This window comes from Pinus tabuliformis, chromosome X, assembly GCF_031772625.1.
Source record: "Pinus tabuliformis cultivar Carrire ecotype Pingquan chromosome X, CPIR1, whole genome shotgun sequence".
NCBI lineage: Eukaryota > Viridiplantae > Streptophyta > Pinopsida > Pinales > Pinaceae > Pinus > Pinus tabuliformis.
In genome coordinates this window covers 702,422,766-702,436,290 of record NC_142308.1, presented here as the reverse complement: position 1 = coordinate 702,436,290, position 13,525 = coordinate 702,422,766, and positions in this window count along the sequence as shown.

Genomic DNA, 13,525 nt, shown 5'->3' with positions numbered 1-13,525 from the left:
AACTATCCTCGTAACATTGATCATGGCTTCCAACTGGAAGAAAGACATGTCAATGGACACACCGTGATCATGGCTTCCAAGAGGTCTTCATCAGAAGGAAGAGTAGTTCTCGGAAAAGAACACATGTCAAGAGACTCAAAAGGGATAAGAACATCGTGTTCATATAATCCCATAGAGTTTTCCATGTCAATTACCGGATCTAAATCAACAGTGAGAGGCTCACTTACATCGGTAACTGAAAACATGGGACCAGTTGCCACATAATTAACCCGTGGCAGGGTAGATACCACTTTAGAATCAGGAACATTTAGGGGTGTCATATTATTGGTAGTTGAGACAAGACTAGGGAATGAAAGCTGGTCTACAGTCACAATACTGCCATTGTGAGGGAAAGACATCACGCGAAAGAGTGTCGATACGACAGCTTTCATTGCATAAACATAATCTCGCCCAAGGAGTAAATTGAAATCCAAGGGACCTCGAACTACCATAAGATCAATACAAACAGTTTTACCTTCCAATGTAATGGAAAACTTAGGAAGGATCCCTAAAGGTTCACTAATGGTTCTGTTAAAAGCTTTCAGATTCTGCGTAATAGGCGCAAGCTGAGGGGAACCCAAAGCTTTCCAAACAGTTGAGGATAAAATACTAACAGAAGCACCCTCATCTACCTGAGTACGATGTATGTCCCTACCACCAGCCTTAACAATGATTTGGAAAGGGATGGAGGAAGGAAGACGAGGTTCTGTCAGTCTATTCCAATCAAAGGAAAAGACCTCAGTGCTTGGAGGGGGTTCTGTAGAAACAGGTGAAATGCCCCCCGGCATAGAAGAATCCGATGTAACAAGAAGAACATCAGCGGTATGAAATTTACTCTCGAAAAGGAGAGTGTGATCGACCGAATGTGAAATTGAATCGACCACTTGATCAACTAATGGATCATCAACCTGAGTGACATGAGTTTCACTCTCCAACGGAAGAGTGTGATTGAGTGTACTTGAAGTTAGATCAATCACTCCGTCAGTTGACGGTAGGTTGGGAGAAAGTTTACGGTAACCAGGTGGAAATTCTTGCTGTGGAACAGTAAGGTTTTCCAACAATGTTGAGGCTTCATCCATGTGAGGGCAAATGTGAGTTTGATGACTCCCTTTGCATAACTTACAAGGAAACCTAACTTTACCTTTTTTCCCAGGAACCTGACTATCACTGGTTGATGGATCAACGGAAAGTTGATGGGATTTTTCTGACCATACTTCCAAGACCTTTGGTATACCAGGACAATTGACAAGGAAGTGGTCACCCTTACAAAGCCTGCAAGGGTATTTGGGTTTACGATGCATGTCGGAATTTTCCTCAACACAACTAACACTTACAGCCACAGTTGGTTGGTTGACTTCTTTCTTATCTTGCTTCTTCTTCTTCTTCTTCTTCTTCTTCCCTTTCTTCTTCTTCTTAGCCTCCTGGTTACTAGCATCAAGGCTTTTACCAGGCGAAGAGGAAGAAATGGAGGAAGAAAAATTAGGCGAAGAAGGTAAAGGGTCAACAGAAGGTTGCTGATGTTGAGATGGTGAACTCTGTTGAGGTGAAGCATTCGGTTGAGATGGAACAATTGGAGTATTTTGGGCCAACGAAGTTGAAAATAACCATATTGGTAAACCTATTGTAAATCCAGGTAATGACAAAGTAGCCATATAAGGAGGACCAACATTTCCAAAATAAGGAAAAGTACTAGGATTCTCATTAGGAGGGGTTCCTAGGTTGATAAATTCCGGAACATTTGCCATTATATTCAACTTCAGTGAATTTTATTAACAATTTAAAACTAAAATTAACAATTCACAATTCACACTTAACAACTAAAATTCACAATTCACACCTATGGTCTCTAAAAGTAAAAACAAACAAATTAACACGCGCTATCAAATCTAGGAGTCAAACCACACACAAACAGTAAGCTCTCCGGACCGAAAACACTAGTTGGTGATGAAGCCCAACCTCGCCGAATTCAGTACAGAAGTGGTGGGTGGAACAGTTACCCCGGCAACCTGCTTAATGAATAGACCGGACCAAGTTCCTCCACTTTAACCGTCTCGAAGTGAAGTGAACCCCCCGGAAAATCCAAGTGAGTATAACCGACGTCTGCTCCAGGTACAGTGGGACCTTCCCTCCACCGTCACCTCGGTAGAACCCTAAAGATTATGGTCACTAAGGTCACCAACAGTAACAAATACACCTGGGGGAACAGTCTAAACTCCGACAGCACGCAAGGGCAGAGTAGCAAGCTCAATCCCCTTACCGGCTCCTTGACAACAATCCAAGGTTTACCGATAAGTGACCCCTGGCTCCTCGACAATGGTTAATCCGAGGTTTACCGTTTGTAATACGTACTGTCTGGCGTCGTTCCCAATGAGGGGGGAATGATCCCCTCACTGGTTCGGACACGAGCTCGTGCTTCTCCTTTAAGAGGAGCTTTCCCAGAGTGCAATTGAAACAATTGGATTTATTCTACTCAAGATAAACTATCTGTTTGGTTTTGTAGTCTTGGAGAGTTAAGTACTCACCTACTCCAAGACCCTAGCCTAAGCTATGTTGGTGTTTCAGAGCCCTGGAAATGTAAAAATTACTAGATGAATTTTAATTAAGCGCTGTGTTATTAAGGCTGTTATTACTCAAATGGGTAAATGAAGATGAAACCAATGGTGTTATGACCCGACTCAACTGAATGCAATCGAATATGATAATGCAATCCTTTCAATTCGATGAATCCTAACTAGAGTAAGGAGAGAATTTCCATTCACTTCCAACAATGCAAAAAATTGATCATTAAGAGAAAATATAACAAATCCTCTAATGCACTAATTTTATCAAGAAAAACTAATGCAAATCAATTCAAAACCATTTTTTTATTTTTATTTTTTGTGTAAATTCAAATCAAAGAAAGCTGATCTAAATCTACAATAGATTTTTCAGAATGTAAACTATGCAATTGTAATCTAAGCACAATTCACTCGAAAAGTATGCAAATGTAATCTATGCACATTTTTCAATAATATTCTGAAAATGAGAATTCTAATTGTGCAAATGTGATCTATGCAAAAGAATTCTCAAACACAAGACGATTCTAATGTAATCTAAGAACCAATCAAGTGCAAGTCGAGAAAATTGGGTGAGAGTTCCAAAGATCAAAACATAAAAACACTCAAAGGCGATTAACACTCATACACAATTTAGCCCCCCCCCCCGGCGAATGAGGGGGAATTTTTTTTTGCAAAAACAAAAGCAAAAAGATGCAAAATTGTGAAAAGACTGAGAGAAACCTCCAAGTAATGACCAAAGGAAATAAAATTAAGAATTTCTCAAAAAAGAGACTCAAAACACCCAATTGATGAAAGCTAAAAGCAGGAATGCTAATGAAACAAGTTCAGGTGAAAATTTTTGACAGGGTACTAAAGGATCTGGGCAGAAAACACTAAGAAAAACCAAAATCTAAAAGCAATTAAAGCAAAAATGGAGTTTTCCTAAATTTTTACAGGAAGACGCAGGCAACCCGTTAGAACAGGCGCGGGCCCGCTCTGTGCAAACGGCAACAACGCGTCCAAAGACGCACTGTGCAGTACTCAGAGGGTGCGTCCTTCTGGAAAAGTTAAGAAAAACCAAATCTAACTAAATCTAAAGCTAAGCCACCCAAATACTAATTCTCACAGTCAAAAACCAGAAAATAAAAATGATTTTCTCAGAGCAAAGTTCACACAAAGGAAAAGACTTTCTCATTAATGGATTCCCCAGCGGAGTCGCCAATTTGTCGTGGCGGAACAAGTCGTTTGTGCGGACACAACTGACCTCCCTAGGAGTCTAAACTCTCTAGCGACAAACAAGACAAAATGGAGCGATCTTTCTCTAAATACACCTTTTAAAACATGAAAACTACAAGTGTTTAGGCTTACCTTATTCCAAAACGCTGTTGTTGTAGTCCGTCCTTGCCGATCCGGATGAGCTCCTCCTTCACATCAGTTCCTGCAACCACAAACAATCAAACAATTACCAAGCACTTGCATCTCATATAATAAAACATATATTCAACATGCAGACCAAGGAACACATGAAATAACTCATTAACACAAGCTATTGAGAAAAATAAACCAGTTTGTATTAATAACGAAACAAAGAAACTCTTACAACCTGGCCTTGGTGTTGTGCAAGTTCCTCCCAGGGTCCATCAAGGGTTTTCCTCTACTTTGACAAAGCTCACCCACTTCCAAGTAGAATCAAGCAAAGACAATCTCTCCTCACAAGGCTCTAAATGGGAGTCCTAATTCCTGCAGCATTTACCCAAAGAAAATGTATAGCTCCAACCTCCCCTCCCTCTGGCTCAATGTCTTTATTTATAGTGCTGTAAAGAGGTTATTCAGGTCCACCATCAATGGGATAATCCCCCTCTTTGGGTGGGATAGCTCCCTTATTGATGGGATAAGTTCCCCCTTAATAGAGATACATGAACCAACTGGAGGCGCATCCAATTCATCAAACCGACCTCTAGAAAGTTCTAGAAGTAACCACAAGTAACTTTTTTAAGATGAAACTCGCGCATTTTGCCTTTTACAGAAGGACGCACCTGTCCCTTAACATACAGAGCGTCCAAGGATGCACCTTTTGTGAACATTGTGAGCGTCCCCGCAGGTAAGGCTAGAGAGAACCTGCGACCCCAGAGATAAACATATTTTTGACAAGACTTTCTCTCTTCTTTGAGTTTGAGATGGATAGCAGAGGCATAAGACTTGCCTAAGAGGGTAGCATGACTGTTGATTTGAGCCATACTAACTGTAAGTAGTCATGGTGACATTTTTTAGTGTAACAGACACTACGTGAAACTTTGAAGCACAAGCACACTCTTGAATGTGACATGCAAGCAAACAAAAGAAACAAAGATAACTTGCGTTGTGCATGAGGGCTTGCAATGTAAGACTCCTCCAATGCATGAGCAATGGGATCATGCAATTCGAGTGGAGGAAGTGTGATTTGTGAGTGAGATGGATCTTCAATGCATACAGATGAGTGATGAGGAGCCTTGGGTGATTGAAAAAGTTCATGATCAGAAGTGAGACTAACCCCAAGAGAGAGAGGACCTAACATAACCATCAGCTCGGGTTGAAGTGCCTCGACAGTCTTGGGTGTCTCAACTTCATCATCAGATAGATCATCATAAATGGGTGGCTTCAAAAGATCAACTACGATAGAGTCATGATCGTGATAAAAAATGGAAGTAAATGGATCATGACCACCATGATCAGAAAGATCAATGAATTCTTTGACATCCTCATGATCAGATAAATTGAAAAATAGAGGGGTATATGAAAAGTGAACAAAATCATCCTCTATATCTCTGGAAAAGACAGATGAAGGATCAAGTGGATCTTCAATGAGTAACTTATCTCCTCCATTGTCGAATGATGGACTAACATCTGGTGAGTCCTACGAGTGATCAACAATGGGTGCATCTGTGGATGAAGACACACATGAAAAATCATGGATGGCAGGTTCACCAAGGAGGTTAGGAAAGAACAGATGGGGCTCAGAAGGAAGGGAGTCATCCTTTATTGAGTTTTGATGTTCAAGCTCCCACTCATACTCTTCATGAATGATAGCGTATGTTGGTTGTACAACACCAACTCTATAAATGGGTTTCTCCTGGTTCACAACATGTGAAGAGTCCGGAATGGACGAACATAAGACAACATCATTCAGAGGAACACCCGAGCGCGAAGACGGAGGTCGTAGACAAGCATGCATATGAGAACTCAAAGGACTCACAACGAAATCTATGTGAAAATTGAGTGAAGTGATGCTGGGAGAGTGTGGAGGATGAACAGGTGTGTGAGTATTCTCTTTAGCATCACTTGGCAGTGGTGGAGCTGTTGAATGAGAGGAAGGTGGATAGTCAGTTGAGACAGTGCCTACATCCACATGATATTGCGCAGCTCCAACAATGAAGAATGTTGAGCGAGGCTTGACTTCAAGATTTCTCTTGGGATGGGCATATTTCTTAAGGAAATACTTGAACCAGTCCCAAAGATTAGAAAATTTCATCTAGCTCCTCGGAGCTTGAAACTGCAAGTCATGGAAGTGCTGCCAAAAATCAATAATTGATTCATGCAGAGCCCTCCTTTGTTGTAACAGTTTCCAATCAAGATGGTCTAGATCAAAATGATAGAACGTGTCTTCAATGAGATCACAGAAGTGTTCAAATGAGTCCATGGTGTTAGCCGGTAGGTTGAGCACCCAATGAAATGGAGATTCACGAAGTGTGTATGCAAGCAGCAAACTGACTTGTTCGTCAAAAAACTCACCTTCCTCATGAATCATGGAAATAAAGTTATGTAAATGCTCAGGCCAGGTCACTTCACCTTCACCATCATACATGTGAGTGGAGAAGAGATTGAAAAGCTTCCCCATGATGGAGACATCTTCATGATTCGAAAAACACCACGAGGGAAGAGGAGTGCAAGACTCCATGAGAGATGTGCAAAGGTTCAAAATTGGATGAGAGGACATAGCTTGTCATCAGGCCCTCCTTCTAGCACCAGAAATGTTGACAGTGATGGACTTGCCAACATGTCAAGGGAATCTCCCCGTAAGAAGTCCTAATTAGACCTCAGACAATTTGGTGTTGGAGTCCCAACAATGGGTCATAAGGTAATGCCTTGACCACGATGTTGCATAGAGGCAAGATAACTCTATAGTAGCAAGGGTGTGACTACTGCAGTGAGTCAAGGAAGGTGTATGAGAGGTTCTAACACATAATGGGGGAGATAAGGGAGAAGGTGAGTTCCAATTTGAAAGGGATTAGTCCCAACTCAGCGAGGAACACACAACACAAAAGGACATACATAGATTCCGGTGGAGCAGTCCACTTCGATGCGGTAGTCACAACATACAAGGTAAAATAACACGTACAACACTCATAGATCAGTCCGAGTGAGTGCAATTATAGCAAGGTTCATGTGAAAGATCTGTCTAGTGTCCTGCAGAGTAGTTGACACAGATGGGACAACATTAACAACATATACAACACATTTGAAATAAGATTCATATAATTTCATACAAATCAGTTCATACACAAATACGTAAGTTAAAAAACATATATCATTAAGGCAACCGGAGCAGTCCAACTGCAATAAAAACATATGCATGAAAATGTGTTGGCTCTTATTATATAAAGAAGTGTACGTTCCAATCATACAATACATCCATGTAAACCTGCTAGCCCCATCAGTGAAACATTAGAGCCACATCCGCCTGCTCCTCCAAAGAGATATACTAGCTCTGTGCAGTGGAGAAGCTAAGGCACATTACAATGTTGTCCGAGCTTTCTTAAAGATAGTCTTAGTAGAAGCTTGGATGACCAAAAGCCTATAAAATGAGTTATGAGGGACTATTTATAGCAAAGGGTGGGATGACCCTTAACATTCCCCTTTGTGACCATTCAACTACCCTCATGACGCTTCACCTACTCTATGACTGCTACATCCACTATTGAGACTTGACTTACACTTGACATGACTCAACATTACAATGCACATGTACCCATGTGAAAAATGGCTTGAACAATCCAAACTAGACATCATTCTGACTTAGATAACTATAGAAGTCCAACTGCTCGACATCCTCATGCTAATCAACAGTAACATATTGATGCCAAGATTGGTATTCCTTGATAGTGTCTGTGTGTTCTGTTGTGACATCCGTCTGAATCCTGAACCTTGCCTCCATAACATATAGGTACACTGATCAGGCTCCTCTATACAAATCATCTGAAAGCATGCACATCATTTTCTTCAATATGGTCAGACCAAAAACATACTTGCGCATGATGTCTGCACTGATAGGCAAGTCTAGGCTAGTTGCGGTGCGCATGAACTTGTCGAAGTACGAGTCAAGCTCTTGTCGGCCCTACTTCTTTGTCTTCGCCTAGGTGAGAGTCCTAAGTGATGGGATCACATGAGTGTGCACTATAACATCCATGCTCTTGAATTCTCATGCATGGGAAGCCTATATGCTAGTGATGAGTTGCGGTAGGTCTTCATAGTTCCAGATCTGACTCCGAATACGTGCTTGCAGCTCAACCGCATTAGCCCTCATACTTGCATGTCTCCCTTGTACTTCATCATCCATGCTTGCATGTTATCAACAACATCATGTATATTCTTCAGATGCGTGCTCTTCTCACTCATCATTGCTGCAATCCATGGAGATGGACGACTACTTAGTGCACGGTACCAAACTTGGAGTACAATGCTCGTGCAACTGCATCAAGGGGAAATACTTCATCTAGTATTGCCTTCTTCAATTCAGCTTAGGCAAACATTGTCACCAAGTCTCCTCCTTGCTTGGATACCTGTAGTTCCTTCGCCATTCACTCATTCTCAACTATGAGGAAATGAACACTGGAGCTAGTGGCTTTGGCATACACTCTAGTTGCATCGGCCAAAGAAGTTGGATGCTTGTGCACATTAGTCACGATCACTTGTTCTTCAACTTGCGCAGGAGATGTTTGGTCCTCCAAAGTCGATACTCTGCAAGACTACACAACTTAGTGATGAGATTTGTCAAAGGAGATGTTGTGCACCTTTGCTTCCCGCTGTCCACCAAGGATCTCAGTGTCTCCTTGGCCATTCGAGAATTGCTCATCATTTGGATGCACTGAAGCGGGTGAGTCGACCTCTTTGTGGTGAGGCATGAGGTTGGTGGCCTATTCCAACTCCTGCTACTCCATGTTTGCATCCAACTATTCAAGTGCCTATTATATCTCATGAGAAAAGTCTTTCCCCAATGATGGTTCACCTTGTTCTCCTGATGCTATATGTTTAGATGAATCAACTACTTGCTTCATCTATCTGCACATGATGCACCTCATGTTGTATCTGCTGCTACCGCACTTCCTTCTCCTGTTGGTGCAACTCTTGTTCTCTCTGGAGTTGCTCCCTTAGCTCATGCAACTCCTTCTATGCTTCTTTAATTCTCTTCATATCCCTCTATCTTTGTGCGATGTGCTTGTCGCGTTGTTGCCTCTTTGCCTGAATGGCCATAACTACTTGTTCTACAAGTGGATATGCTCGAAACTTGCAGCTTTTCTCCTCCTCCATGCGGTCAACAATCTTCCTCTTCCCTTTTTCATGCACAGGTATGCATGGCTCTAATGCCTCTACTATTGCTACTACTGTCACTACTGTTGGTGCTCTCCGTGATGCTGCTTTTCTAACCACTCTACAGAAAAGCCGACCTATTCATTGGGTCTAGAGGAATTGTAGCAATACCTCCATGAGTCTTCCTCAACCCAATGAAATTCCGCATGGATCCAATTGAACTGAACTCTCATGCAGTGATCCTTCACAATGCAATGTGGGTCATACGGGTTGAAGCTTTGGAGGTCGAACGAGTATTTTTTCATTTGTTCTACTTCGACATCCACTTACTTGATATTCCAGATCTCATATAACCCAATCGGCATTGAAAGAGTGGGACAAGGTGCATTCTTCTTCTACTGTAGTCTAGTTGTCAATCCTGCTGAGATGTGATATGCTACTTCTTGTATGACAAGTACATCTAAGGAAAATTTTGGAAGAATTCTCCGCACTAAACATTCAGATGAAAGTGTCAGACGGTGAGGCATACCAATTTTCAATGCCTAACAATGCCTCCATTGCTTCCTTTGACATGTAGGGTGGATCCTGTTTGAATATCAACCTATATATTGGGGTGACAAAATGGTTGGATAGCTGTATGATTAATCCCTTGAAGCTGCATTCAGACAACAACTTGAAATATGTGTTCACAACAATCTCCATCGGTAACCATGGCCCCCCAAGCCCGGGAACTCATGTTGTGCATAGACTGCATCTAGGATGTAGGCGGACATGTAAATCTCTACATGTATACCCTCGGGTGACTGTTGAGCCTCCGTGACTTGTTCCTTCAACTGATGAGCCAGTATATCGGACCATTTGCATGGTCTTCCTTCTCTAGCGAGTTGGTCCAATGCGATCACCCAACTCCAAGGAAAGGTTTCAGTGCTCACTTGGCCACTCAGTCGACATGCGAATATGACCAAGTATTGGTACGCCTTCCTCAATATCTTTGTCTTATAGATCTGGTTGGGTGTCATCCTGAAACGAGCTTGCTCCTTTACCTAATCCTTCAGAATGTCTCTGGAGTTACCTTTGCTGCTAGGCAAGCTGAATGGAGGACTCATGATAGTCACAAGCTCTGACATCTAATACATCTCACATAATCCCGTGCCTAAAAGGTTGCAAGCTTCGTCCCACAGACACTGCTCAAAGTAATCGTCTCAGGGTCAGTGTGAGAGACGATCCAATTAATCATGTCTGTGCATGGGAATGCGATGTATCTACATGCAATCCGGTACAAGCTGGACTAGTGAATGTTCATGTACACCTGATGGTCTTTGAGGTATTCCCCAAAAGTGCTTATGAATGCTTCATTAACCTCTTACCACTTTAGTTTGATGTCCTTGTCTAGATATAACTTTGTATCTTCATATATCAATAAACTAGAGGACACCTGCTCAACTGCTGCTCCAACTGCAACTCCATCAGTTTCTTATGATCCTGTTTTCTTGGAAGCCAATGAGACATATGAACACCTGAAATATCTGGAGACAAGTAGCATGCATGGCAAGAAATACATCAGTGGAAACAAATAAAATCCAGGGAAGGACACATCACATAACTGGGAAACTGATGAGCAAGATTGGGCAAATTTTACTGGGAGGTTGGGTGACTGGCTGCTAGAATTGCGCAAATGGTAGTATGGGCTATCTGGGAGGTAGTACTAGCTGCTAGATCTGTGAAATGCATAATCTAGTTAGGTAGCTGGCTGCTGGGATTGCACAATGCACAATTCCAGTTGGGAAGGACTACTGGCCCAGGGACAGATTTGCACAATTTCTTGGGCCAAGAAGCCACGGTCCTCCAGAAATGCACAAAATAGTCTTGGAGGCTAGTGCTGGGTAGGAATGCACATTTCTGGAGAGGAAGGTGAGCCTTCCTTCCCTAGATTGTGCAAAGCAACCCTAGTGAAGGCAGAGCCTGGGCTAAGGTTGGCCCAGCTTGCCGACAGGCAACTGAAAGCAAATAAGATAGTAAATGAATGGTGACACTAAGTTATAGCAGAAGTGATTGACAGTGCATGCAAAACATGAATGAAATATTCAACAAACAGATCAACATGCATGTGGGTGAGGCAGTTCGCCGGTTGGGTGATCGTCTGTGCAAAACAATTTCATGCATGTGACAACAGTGAGATAACAACGAAAAATGAAACAGAGCTAGGAAAAGCTAGTATACATTTAAACGACAAAAAGCATTCAAATAAATCAAGGAAACAACACTCATACAAGTGAATACACAAAAAGCGATAGAAATGATGAAAAAGACAAGTTGAGGTACTTACTCGTGAATAGTTGAGCCTGATGTGTCGAAGATTCCTGGATGTGTTGTGGGATGTCAGAGCTCCAAGATCGAAGTGAATGAATGAGATCTGATGCGTCAAATATATAAGTTTGGTCTCATGAACTGGTCACCCAGACTATTCATGCATGTAGTTGCTCAACTGCTTGGGAAAAATGTGCATTCCTTGCTGGGACCTGGGCTGACTATCCAGGAGGATTACGCAATTTCTGGGCGAAGCAACTAACTGCTGCCCAAATTTGCGCAAATCTTGGGCTGAGAAGCCCAACTAGGGAAATATGTGCAAAAATCCTGTTGGGAGTGTTGGCTGGTAGGATTGCGAAATCCTGGAGCCCAGCAGGCTGTGAGAGAGGATTGCGCAATTTCTGGAGGGAAGTCTGGTTACCCTCCAGAAATGCACAATTTTCAAGGGGAAGCTGCTCAGCCTGAAACTGGACAATGTCCGAGTGAACAACCTGTGAGGGGAATGAATCGACTGTGATCGACAGGCTGCCTTTATGCGAGGAAAACACTAAAGCTTGAGTACTTGACAAAGCAAGACAAAGTGATGTGAAAGGTTGGTAGGGAGGCTCCAAAATAGGCTAAGGCAAAATTTTGGAGGGTGGTTGTAGCCGCTACAACAGGTTTATAATGAGTGGAGGGGAGTGAGATATATGGTGTCGGGAAGTAGGACCACATTACCAAAATCAGGTTTTTCCATGTGTTGCATGTTACGACAAAATATAGTAGGGGTCCTAGGAGGGGTTCCAAAGGGGTTACTACTAGACTAGGTTGCAACAACGGGACAAGGACCCACTATCACCTCAGTTGATGTCCCCTATTCTTTATGGACTTTCACAGATGGGAGGAGCCCCGGTATGAAGGAAATCACTAGAATAATGAGGTCAATTATTAGATATGATGTGATTTCCAAATCCCATTCAAAGGGGAGGCTCAGATATTGGGCTGCTTGCTCTAGAAGAAAAATAAGGTCTCTCCAAGAAATGCTTATTGGTAGGAGGCCTAGATCTAGGTGCAAGGGATAATCAATGGAGGGAAAGCTCTTGGCTCAAGGCTTCCTAAAAAGGATCTCTCTTAGGGCAATGTAAAATGATGATTTGTAAGGTTTCCAACCATAAGAGAGGTACTTAGGGGATCCAAGAAAGACATAGTTTTTATGTTGATCATCCAACAATGTGAATAGGACAAACAAGGATGAGAAAAATGGTCACTTAAGGATGAAATTCCTTTGAGTTTTTAAGCGATAAATGGCCATTTGAAATCCACCAACCAAAGCAACCTAGGATGAAAATGGTGTAGGATCTAGGGATTAGGGTTTCTTCAAATCCAACAATGGGGATAAATTGAAATTTTGTAGATACCTATAGGAAACCCAAGAAAAGTTATGGACCAACTTGCATTTGATTGGAACCAACACAATGCATTTCACACTAGGACCTAGGAGGCTATTAGGGTTAGGGCAGAAAAATAATAATATAGTGAAATAAAAAGGATTTAAGGTGAACACCAAGGATTTAGACCAATGCCTCTTCCATTTTGGAGAATTGGAGTCAAAGGAACATTGATTTTCAAACTTCGCTATCTCAAGGAGGCCTATTGCAGCTATGTAAACCCTCAAATGAGAGGTCAACGACTACCTTAGACTTTTATACTTGTTGACAATGTTATGATGGAGTTTCAAGGATAAATTATATCATTCATCTAGGAATATTCATTCTTATCATCTCATGAATAACACATGCAATATTTCACAATATTAGTGCAAGAAACAAAATTTGCATCATCTTAGGGCACATTCAAGATGTAGAAAAACTATTCCATAAATTAGACATGTAGCGTAAATAAAAGAAAACATCAAATCTACTTACAATATAACAAGAATATATCCATCAATCCATAACTTGTCAAAGAGATCCAAGACAATAGTGTGAATTTTTTATCCAAACATTAAAGTTCATTTACACCAAAAACTCATCCAAAAGTGCAAATCCAAAATCTTTCTCAAGAGAGAGATGCAAATCCAAGTGATGATGATTGTTTCA